This window comes from Hetaerina americana, unplaced genomic scaffold (assembly GCF_022747635.1).
Source record: "Hetaerina americana unplaced genomic scaffold, ioHetAmer1.1.p SCAF_7, whole genome shotgun sequence".
In the NCBI taxonomy this organism is placed as follows: domain Eukaryota; kingdom Metazoa; phylum Arthropoda; class Insecta; order Odonata; family Calopterygidae; genus Hetaerina; species Hetaerina americana.
In genome coordinates, this window is record NW_027287316.1 from 59,789,591 (window position 1) to 59,800,854 (window position 11,264).

Here is an 11,264-nt window from a genome sequence, read left to right on the forward strand (position 1 = left end):
CAGATAGTTAACTATTATATTTGTACTGAATAATTGAATTGTAATTGCAGGTTAAATAAAAATTTGTTTACAAACCCTATTCAAATTTTTATTACCAAAATCTCAACGCTGGACAGAGCCTGATTTTTAGCAAATAGGACTTAAGGGGTATTTTTTAACAATTCCTGGACCAAATTCCCTACAATTTGCTACATAAAGGAGGCAAAATTTTCCTTTTTTGTTTATTTTTATGTTTATTTATTTTTGTTTTTTGTTTATTAGTTGCAAGTTTTTGCATATAATAATTATTTGGATAGAGGAGAAAGGCATCTCTCTTGATCAAAAGAGCAGAATCAAAATTTGCACTAAGTTCAAAGCAAAAAATTCCATGGCCAGGGTAGAAAAAATATAACAGATATGGAGGATTATCAGTTTATTGGCAAAGTAGATAGATCAATGTGCTCTGTGCATAGATCAGCTTCAATAGTTCCAGTAAAAAAGCGCACGTTGCAAGGCAACTGCCTACAAAAATATTTCCAGTCAGCCTTTGCGGCGTGCTTCATCTGGAGTGAAGTGACTCTGATGTCATACGGAGGTAACTGTGAGGCTGTTTTCCCCTGTAAAATATATAATTAGAGAATTAATTTCATGTCATACAATATTCGATTTACAAATTATTTTTTTCTCTAACTGGAAGATATTTATGAAAAGAAATATTAAATCTTTCATGGAGTATGAGTCAAATTTATATTGATCACTACAACCTGCATTAGCTTCTGCAGTGTGAATGCATATGTTGACTAAAAATGCACGCTAGTTATCGGCTGATCAGAATGACCAATCATGAATTAACTTTGGGCAATATGACTCTTACAAGAGCAATTGGGTATATTAAAAAATATGGCAATTGAAATATTAAAAAATAATCAACTTTTATTATTTGTAACATAATACCTTTCATATTAAAAGCATCAAAATGTGTATAATGATTATGACGTTTGACATATTACAAATTTATATGTTGACATTTGTAAACACACCAAATTTATTATTATTTTGGTATACTTTATTTTATATATTATATATTAATATACAAAGACAAAAATGCTATTTAGTTCCTTAATTGTAACAGACAACACCAAATATAATTACTATGGATATTATAAGGATTATTGATTTCTTCTAAGTAATTCCGATTATATCTCTCTGAAAGTTTCATCGGAGTTAGTATTTTCACAATCACCTTCCACTAAATTCCGAGTTGCGCTCATTGTTAAAGAAATTATTTCCATGACCTCCAAAATAAACCACCCCAGCACATAGACGTCACCCACGAAAACCAACTTAATTGAATTTGAAAATTGAATTTATCAGTAATTTATTTCAGTATTCAGGAAATCTGAACATAACGAGACTAATTAAAAAGCTGAATTCCACTATTTTGAGCATACTTTGATTTACACCTTGATTTGATTCATTGGCATAAACCGACTGAGCATTCGATTGCTGATATAGTTCAATTCCAAGATGAAATACTCCCAAGTAAAATTCCTTCCGATTATGCCTGGCCCTTGGGAATTAGTCGGCCGCTCTATCACCTCATCGTTTCAGGATGTGAATGCTGTATCCTCATCTCAACTCTTCCTCTCATCCCTCACCTATCTTATCATGAAAACTTATCTTGATCTATTTTTATATAATAGTGACAAATCAAGACTATGATGAACGATACAGTTGGAGTATCACAAAGTTCAATGGCTAAAAGGATTTTGTCGTGTTCAGCCATCTGCTTGGTTAGAACAGCTGTCTTTCGGTCAACATTTTGAGAGAATAGTAGAGCTATTATATAGTATTGAACAATAGTCGTGAAAAGCAGAAGCTTTAGTAGCAGATAGTGAAATAAGTGATAGAAGATATTCTGAAGGCCACAAAGGGTCAATGTTTTTGACTAAAGGAAAGATCAGATTCCGATTCAGAAAAAGAGAGACTAAGATGTTAAGGTAAAAGAGGAACATGTTTGTATAAGAAAAAAAAGCTCTTTTTATTTGGTTATAAAGTATCAGCCTCCGCCTATGAATTTCCCAATAAAGCATATAATCATTTCTTGATGATCATCAAATGGGCAATTTATCTTTAGCTTCCCTGGATCTGAAGTTAAAAGCATATGAGACTCACTGTTTTTCACCCATATGCACTTGAATTAATGTTGAAGCTTCATCAAAAAATGCTTAGTGGTCAAATGATGAGGCTCAAATTATGTCACCACAATAGCACAAAAGTGTGAAATTGCTCCTATTTCATCTATTTCGTTGGTCTAGTCCGTAACCCTGGTCAAACTATACAATATAAAAAAAATCCATAATTATTCATGTGACTTTTTTATAACAAATCTACACTGTAAAATTTAGTGAACCCAAAATGAGCTACTCATTTCTAATATCGTGAACCCAAAATGAGCTACTCATTTCTAATATCTGCTCGATCATAGCTATGTACCGATACTCATCTAGGATATGCTGGCAATTGATAGTCTCAGCCCAGGGTACAATGTTCAGATGAGGGTTTTTTGTAGTACCTACTGAGTATTTACACTATACATTTGCATATTTTCTATCGAGAAATTTTATGGTGTAGTATGACTTCTAAGTTTCCAGAAAATTAGTTTGCTCGGAATCGGTAGTAATATTTTTAGTCCGGCGGTCTTAATGGTGGAGGAGCACTATCAAGGTATCAGGAACATTAAACACAGTAGGACGGGAATGGACGTGTGAGAACGGCCATAAAATCTTGACACCTATGATCCCTCAGTACGTATAACATTTATAGTATGAAAAAGAATTTAAGTCCTAGAACTTGGACCAAGCTATTCGAGGAAAATTCATAATTAATAATATTATTGACATTCTTAATATTCATTTTCCACTCAATTTCTGAATAAACTAATCCCAGTATTCAATTAAAATTTCAATCTTAAACAACATTCTCTAATAATGCTAGCTACATCATGTCGATAAATTTGCAACATTGGTGATTATACGTGTCTGGGTTACTACGGAATATAATCTTCAGCATTGTCGTTTCACCTAAAGGTTTGGAATCCAGGAGAATTTTCTCAGATGAAGGAAAATTGAAAACCTCTCCCCCAGAAGATGTAAGCATAACATCTTTAATCCCATTCACCGGTGTTTCATGCGAGCTTTTTGGTTGAGTTCATGTGAACCAGAGTTTCGTGTGAGAAAATGTAACTGCCATAACCTCCAATGGCAGTTATAAATACCTATCCTAAATGTGTATGCATGCCTAACGTGGAAGAGAAGCAGAATAATTCTTTAAGCCTGTACATTAAAGAAAATGTGTGTTATTGACGAAAAGTGAAGAGTCAGGCGTGATGTTGTGGAATTGAGACATAATAAAAACTTCGTTGCAATTTTCCACATTTAAACTGTGTAGTTTAAAGTTTAACTGTAGAAAATTGCAACAAAGTTTTTATTATTGTGTGTTATTGACCTAGTAACTTTTTCAGTAAGGAAGTTATGGCGAACTTGTTCGCGATCATTTCGAGAATTAGAAAGTGAGAGAAAAAAACCACAATTCCATGTAATCAGGCATTTTGGGGTGAAAATAATCTAAACCTAAAACTGATTTCTGATGAAGTTTGAAGACAAAAGGACCAATGAACTGATCATGTCAACCAAGTTAGAGAATGCAAACACTAGCGTTTAACTTTAAATGGCTTAACAAAGCTACCACATTGTCCTCCACACATGCTATTGCAAGAGAAACTTGCTAAGCTTAAACATTTTTCTTAAGCATGAATATGGGATTTTTAATCCGTTATGCATAACTGCATCGCTGCATTTGAGAATGAACATTAAAATCACTAATAAAATTATTAAATCTGAAGCTATCTCATTGGGATTAAATGAACTATTGCTGGCACTGAACCTCTATTCATTTAAAGCTACAAAATTTGGCAACGACAATTTGAGAGACCCTCTAATTGACAGACATGCTTACCTACACTTTAAAAAAGCCCTATAGTACTTAAATATCCTACCCGCTTCACACCTGGTTGCCTCAGGCTTTTAGTGAACACCATTATTACAGGTTTCATCTCAATCCAGGAGTAATATGACATTGTTACAGCAGTACATTAATGTGGCTAAAATGTAAATGCTTCAAAAAACAGCTTAGTTATGCTAAATAGTATATGAGCACACATGAAAATTTATGTGGAAAAGAACATCAAGACAAAATTATATCTGGTGTACGAAATATTAAAAAAATTATGTAGTAGATAAAAATAAAACAAAAAATAATAAAAATAAAATAATTAAATTTGAACAATTTTAAGTGGGCTAACCAGATGCTAGAAATAGGATAGCGCACAAAACCACTACGTCGATGGGGCACTGCTGGATAGAAAGTTTGAAATAGGGGGCTTGTCACTCTTTCTCAAAATTTTTAGCTTTGAAAATATTTTTCCTAATAGCGCTCTGGGCCCATTATTTCTGTAATCAGTTCCAGTGAACATGACTGCCAAATTTATGCAACAGGTTTCATCAAATGGCTAATTTTAATAAATGTTCCTGCTCACCGAATTATTTTATAATTAGATTCCGAAATAAGTAAAAAGAATGTCTCCTGCTGGGTTACTCAATCCTTGATTGCCAAATTTAAATCCCTAAGGATATTCTGCTATTAATTATGTACAGGAATAAAAGATCTGAAGTAGGATAAATTCACCTATTATCAAATAATTTAAACCAATTGCCATCAACCATTATTAAATTAAGTAGTATAATGAACTTGAAAATTTTGAAATTTGCAAAAACTTAAAAGCCAGTATAAAAAATCAAACTCTGAAACATGTCTATGCAAGATATTAACTTTCAATGAGAATTGAATGGAGGGGAAAAGTGTGGCATATTTAAAGTAAGAACACCAGATGAGGAAGGACTTGAGCATCATCTCACAATTTCAGACCACGAATGTAGTTGGCAATTTTTCTGAAAAAGATAAATTGTTTTGCTTGAAAAAAAAGTTTTATAAAAACAGAAAAAATTGAGAATCCAGCGCCAAGTCACATCTGTGTCTTAGTCTCTATGAATTTCATGACACTGAACCGTACATATTTTTCTACACGATGAAGGATTTTAATGAAAAATTGTTTCATGTACGCAGTCACAGCGTTGGGAATTGCTGGGGACAATTTGTTTTAGCCTGTCACCCTAACAGATTGTACAATGCCAACAATTAACCTTACATAAGATTGAACATTAAAACTCTAATATCTTTTCATAGTGATGGTAGAGAAAATCTTAGCTTAAATTTCCTAATGCAGTAATATTTTTACCTAAAATGTGCCCCTTAAAAGCATATATAGTCTTGGACAATTAGTCCAGACAACTAAATGCCAAGATAACAATGTTTGTTTTTCCTGAGAGCATAGTGAAACCACCAATAATTTGAATTAATGGTATTTAAAAATGGAATTATTTACCTAGCGTTACGTTTATTCAAAGTATTGGTGGTTTCACTATGCTCTCAGGAAAAACAAAGTTGCAAGAGTAAATATTAGAAGTTATTTAATAATTGTAATATCAATCGCTCTTGCGAACTTATTTATCCTAGGCTACGATTGTTTTAAGTGTCTTTTCAGTTTTATTTTTATGATTGACCGAGTCAATTTTTTATGGTAATTGTTACCCTCAAAGGGTGTTTCGTGAAACGATACAGAAAATCTGTCGGTGCAAGTGAAAATGCTTTGACTATGAGAAAAACAAATTTTATACAAGTGCAAATTTGTTTTTCTCATAATGACGAACTTCCACTACATCTCGCCTGAATCTGTTGAATATATGCTTTGACTAAGTGAGCTTTAAGTAAACTGGCTGAAAAGAAAACAAGGCGCAAATCTCCTATCGTCCTAAACTATTAAATTGTATCAAAATATTCTCAGTGCTATCAAGAATTAAGACTTCATTTATTTTTTATATTTCTGTATCAACAGAAATTCAGTTTTAACTATAAAAACCAAGGCGCGATTAGAACTCCGTAACCGAGGAAAAGGTTATTACAATTCCATTTAGAAAACTTTGCAAAGAGTACCTTAAAATTTTCAAAAATATTTTGCGCAAGAGAATTTACTGGTTTGAAAAAGACTACGCAAAATGTCAAGGATTCACTAATGGTTTCACTCAACGAAGAGAGCATTTCAGTAGGAGTAAATCAAATAGAAAATCCTCTTGACTGAAGAAGCCTTGCGAGAGAATTGAGATTCACCAACATGACACCTTGGATAGAGTTCAATATAACAAATACTATTTCACCAGTGCGATAAAATATAGGAAGGAACAACCGACCTCTCGAAATCAGTAAGCCACAGCAAGGACGCCAGGATCCGAAGATCGCCAATCCGATCATGTCGCAACAGCAACTAAGTTTCCTTCCCGTTCCAAAGCGTGGTCCTCCCGTCCTGAAGAATTATGATCTTCAACCACCGGAGATGAAATAATCGAGAAGTCCTCTTGAAGTCCAGCGAAAGATCGTACCCGCAGCGATGTCTTTCATTAGAAACTAGTACTCTTCTGTCTTCCCTCTTATAAGACGGCACGCGTTGGCTCGGTAAAACTGTTGGGTCAAATCAAAAAAATCATAGAGTCTGATACAATAATATTTTTAAAATTTCATAAAAATCTTCAAATGTTTGCATTCAATTTCATAAGTACTGATAGCTAAAAGTACATTATCGATTGAAATTTCATTGAGTAACAAAATCTAGATACCAAATCATCGTGAGCACGAGTTTCAGTTCGTCGATCAGCTGATGCCGCGAAACCGTAACAGTTACCGCCCTCCTGCACCAAATGGAATCCCACTCGTGAAGGATATTATTTCACTCCTCTGGTCGTTGAGTAATACATATTTTGACGCGTGCCCAAGATTCCACTGATGAACTGCATTTGGTGCGGAGGAGAAATTCCTCCCGTTTTGGTTCGGAGTAAGACTTGGGTCCATTCCGTAAAGACATCTCTGTGATTGAAGCCTTCGTCAGTTTCAGTTTTTCGTCGCAAGCAGCGTAGATCCCTGGAAATATTTAAAAAAAATTATTAAGAAAAGTTTTAAATCTAACTTAGATTATTACTTATTAACTACAAATAATGTACACTATCACGAGCAGGATAGTAAAATTAAGCCATTTATGCTATTGACAGTTTGGTTCCTAAAAATAATTAAGATTAGATTCACTCATTCGAGTGAGCACAACAACCAAATTGCATGAATGCTAGTATACTATTAAAGAAAAATTCCAACTAACAACAATTTAACTCATTTCTTTAACCTCGCTTTCACCGCGAGAAACAGTGCTCAATCTTCGAACAGTGAACTGAAAATTAAAATATGAAACCGAAGAAAAAAATTAAGAGGCGAAATTCATTGTGATGTACAATTATATTGAGTAAAATAAGTACGCATTATCTTTAAATATCTGGAAAATCCCGTTTGACAAATTTATTCCATTTAACAAGATAAGTACACTTTTTTCACCATATTATCTATCAGAAATACGTTCATTTTAAACAGCCGAACATCCCTACAGCTACGTCCCGCCCTTAATTCTCGCCCTCTTTGGGCTCAAAAACTTACTCCTATAAGGAAACATTTCATTCAGTACTTTGGGGATGATTTGATGCAAAAATTTTACCTACGATTCTTTGCTTTTCATGCGGAAACTACATTTGGCTTTAAAAACATTACTATCACCATTATTACTTCTACATTAACAGCAATTAACACGAGACGAGGTTTTAAGCAGCCTCCTAGTTTTATCATGTCAATCATGGGAAATTATCCACGAAATATAAGTTCATGCTCTCAGCATATTTAAACCGCGTCCACAACTAAAATATGATTATCAAGAACGGTTTTAAATTCAAAACATGTCCGCACAATTCAACAATCATGATCACCTTAAGAGATATTCTTCAGCTCACAGAATCTCAGCCGCACCATCCATCCACTTCCTTCCGCGACCCCGTCTTCTCGTGACGCTGCCGGGACGACTGAACTGCTTCCTCCACGCGCAAAGGTTTCACCCGGCAACGGGAGCTGCAAGCGAGAGAATGGTTTTACGGAAGACAAGGTAGAGCGCCGGGAGTGAGGGTGGAAGGAGGGGATTGGAGAGTCTAGTGGCGTGATGTCATGGCACACGACGTGAGAGGAGGGGAAGGGTGGAATTGGCGGCTGGAAGGGTCGGGTAATTGTTCAGCGTGTGGAGAGGGAGGAAGGGTGAGAGGTGAGGTGAGGTGCCTGTATTGAAAAGTCAAACGAGGACGGATATCATCCTTATAATACGTGACCTGAGCTTGAGACCGGAAAGAACCTTTTTAACCATCCTCGCAACGTAATTAGGCACTGAAAAATACTTACGGAAAATCCGCATTAAATATAAAAAATCCAACAGCTAAATTAATGAAGCCAAAGGTTGGCTCAATGGACGAGAGTAGAACTCACCCCTTATTGTGCACGCCATGCGAAATTCACGCATTAAGTAATGGATATCTGCTCCTAGTCTTCTGCTGTCTTAGGTTTACAAAGAATATCCGATTAATGTAAAATCACAATACTTCAGTGAAACTGAGGGTATACAGAGTCAACCCTTCAATCAGTAGTCGAACTCACTCGGCTAAAATAATTTTTTTTAAATGTACGCCAAGTCTACAGTTAATATAAAACACATAGAACTTGGGCAACAAATTATAAGGCTTGATTATGAATACGGTACGTGTACGTTAAAAAGGTTTTCACATGAATCTATACGCCACTAAGGGTGTAGGTTAGAATAAATATATATGTATACGCCCTTGCGGCGGCTTGCGAGGTATTATGTAGATTTGCTAAAGATTTATTTAGGCAGGTGAACGGCGGCTGAGGGGCTCGAGGTATTTTTTATTAAAAATGTAAAATTACTCGTAATACTGGTGACTCCAGCAAAGGAAAATAGCCTATACATTTTTCAATAAGCTAAAACGGTATGATACCATTTAATTAAATCGAACTTTAGAGAGAGATCAGTTTTTACATCTGGGTTAAAATTGCCCAAGCAAAGCTTTACCAACTGAAGGCGAGCCCGAGCGAGTCCGAGCACCTGGGCATTCTCTTGAAGTGGCCACGATTGAGCTCTCTTCTTTAAAATAGGAATTAGCTGTTCACCGTCCCCACCAACTATCCTCTCTGCCGTCGTCCTGTTTCTGAGAATACGATTGGCATTTGACTATATTCTGAAAGGGAAGAGCGCTTGACAACCGGGGAATGGAGGATTTCTCGCGGAAATTCCGTCACATATTTGGAAATGAATGGCTCCTAAGTTCTGAATGCCATGGACGAAATTCAAATGACAAAACGGTAGATTGGTCATTTCAACCGATAGTCAGCAATAGGCTGCTTGCTCTCCTCTAGGTCTGTTTGTTCTGGCTTTGGGTCAACCAGCATACCAGCAAATCCCTTTTATACGACATGCACTATCGTACTCCTCCGTTTAAGATCATATTTTTCAGTTTTAATTCTATTCCGTCACATCTTCGCCTCTCACACTTGGCGGAGCGCGGTGCTGAGAATTCTTGTTACCACCATCTTAAGTTAAAATTTTAGATAAAAAATTATCTTAACTCAATTTAATTAAGTCAACTTGGAGTTACAAAAAATTACTCAGGATTCGTGGAACCAAATAAATGCCGTAATGGGTAATGAATGCGAGAGTACTTGGATGAATATACGAAAACCTGGGGGATCGAGATGGTGCGGGAGCTAACGTACTAGCTTCCCACCCAAAGGGCCCAGGTTCAAATCCCGGCGGTGTTGAATATTTTTCAGAGGTATCCCGATCCCTACTTGAGGTGCTTTGTGGAGGGCACTTTGAGTGAATACACCGTCCGTTGGATGGGACGTTAAGCTGCGGACCCCTTGGCGCATTTCGTAAAAGAGTAGGCTAATGCCGACGTCGGGTTCCTCTCCACCCTTCATCCTTTCCTGTCCATCCCCTATGGCGCAAATGACCTCAGCAGTCGGTCACCTCCCCTAAGTACTACTACTACGAAAATCTGGATACATGAATAACAAGGTGGATATATGAGTACCTAATAATCCAAAAAAATGGGATGTACTGGGGGTCTCGGTATCTCTGCCACAGGAAGACGTAATTGTTTTGCCCCACTCCATATCTTTAATCCGTCGTATTGTTCGCATTCGGTCGTACTTGATGCCATTCAAATTCGTCACGATTCAAACTCATTCTCTCTAAAGCAGCGAAGGCTCGGCATATGGCAATATAAATTTGCGAGTATCGGGCATTGGCCCTGATTGGGTCGGATATGTCTTCTACATCTAAATAATACCCCGCAAGCCATCGCAAGGAGGTGTGGCAGGGGGTTACTAGGTCACCAGCCATGTATGCACAGCACCAATCATGACACCTCTACACTAATATGAGTTTGATCATGCACTGGATGAAAGTTAATCATACCAAAGATGATGCAAGAATATTCAATAAGGAAACACTTTCACATATTTTCAAATCACGTTGGGGGAGTATTAAAAAGATGGCTCAACTTAAAAAAACATGCAGGATATCCACAAAATAAATACGCTATCAATGCCAATTATCTCTTTCGCGCCTCCGGCCATATCTATTTTAATCTCTAATGGAACGAGGGAAAGATGGCATTTTAAATGTGTCCGTTCTACTATCTATTTCCCTGATTTTACGTTCGTGATCTTATCTACCATAGTAATTCGGGGCCTGTGATATGTCTCTAACATAGCCAGATAAGTAACCTGCCTCAAATTTACGCCGTAAATATAACCTTTATTTCAACCTATGGTCAACTGGTAGCTTCCATCTTAATTCTTCCCATAGTGTCGTGACACTGCTACCTCGTTCATAACAACTTTTTGCAAACCTAGCTTCTCTACGTTGAACTATAACTTTTTATCTGTTATTCAGTTAATTTCACAAATGTGTTTTCCCCAGAACACATCCTTAGTTATCGTAACACCCAAGTATTTCACTGACTGTACGTTTATTTTGTTGATATTAGATCGATTTATTAGGAATATAGAGGCAAGGAAGACGGGAGGGAAGACGCCGCGAAGAAGAAGGGGCTAAAGCATAGAGCAATTAATGAACGAAATTAAAAATAGACGAGATATCAAGGGGCGTACAAGAGAGTCAAAATCAGAAAGGAAAGCGTGGAGGACAGCAGACAACTAATCTTTGGACTGAA

At 36.3% G+C, this 11,264-nt stretch overlaps 1 long non-coding RNA gene across 1 annotated transcript; it reads right to left on the bottom strand.

The window, feature by feature from the left end:
- Positions 1-397: 397 nt before the first annotated feature.
- LOC139696699 (uncharacterized) lies at positions 398-8,085 on the bottom strand. Its single transcript, XR_011702638.1, has 4 exons — positions 7,953-8,085; positions 6,768-7,068; positions 6,345-6,612; positions 398-596 (listed from the first exon to the last, which is right to left on the bottom strand). It is a non-coding gene; the product is annotated as an uncharacterized lncRNA (long non-coding RNA).
- Between the last annotated feature and the right edge of the window lie 3,179 nt (positions 8,086-11,264).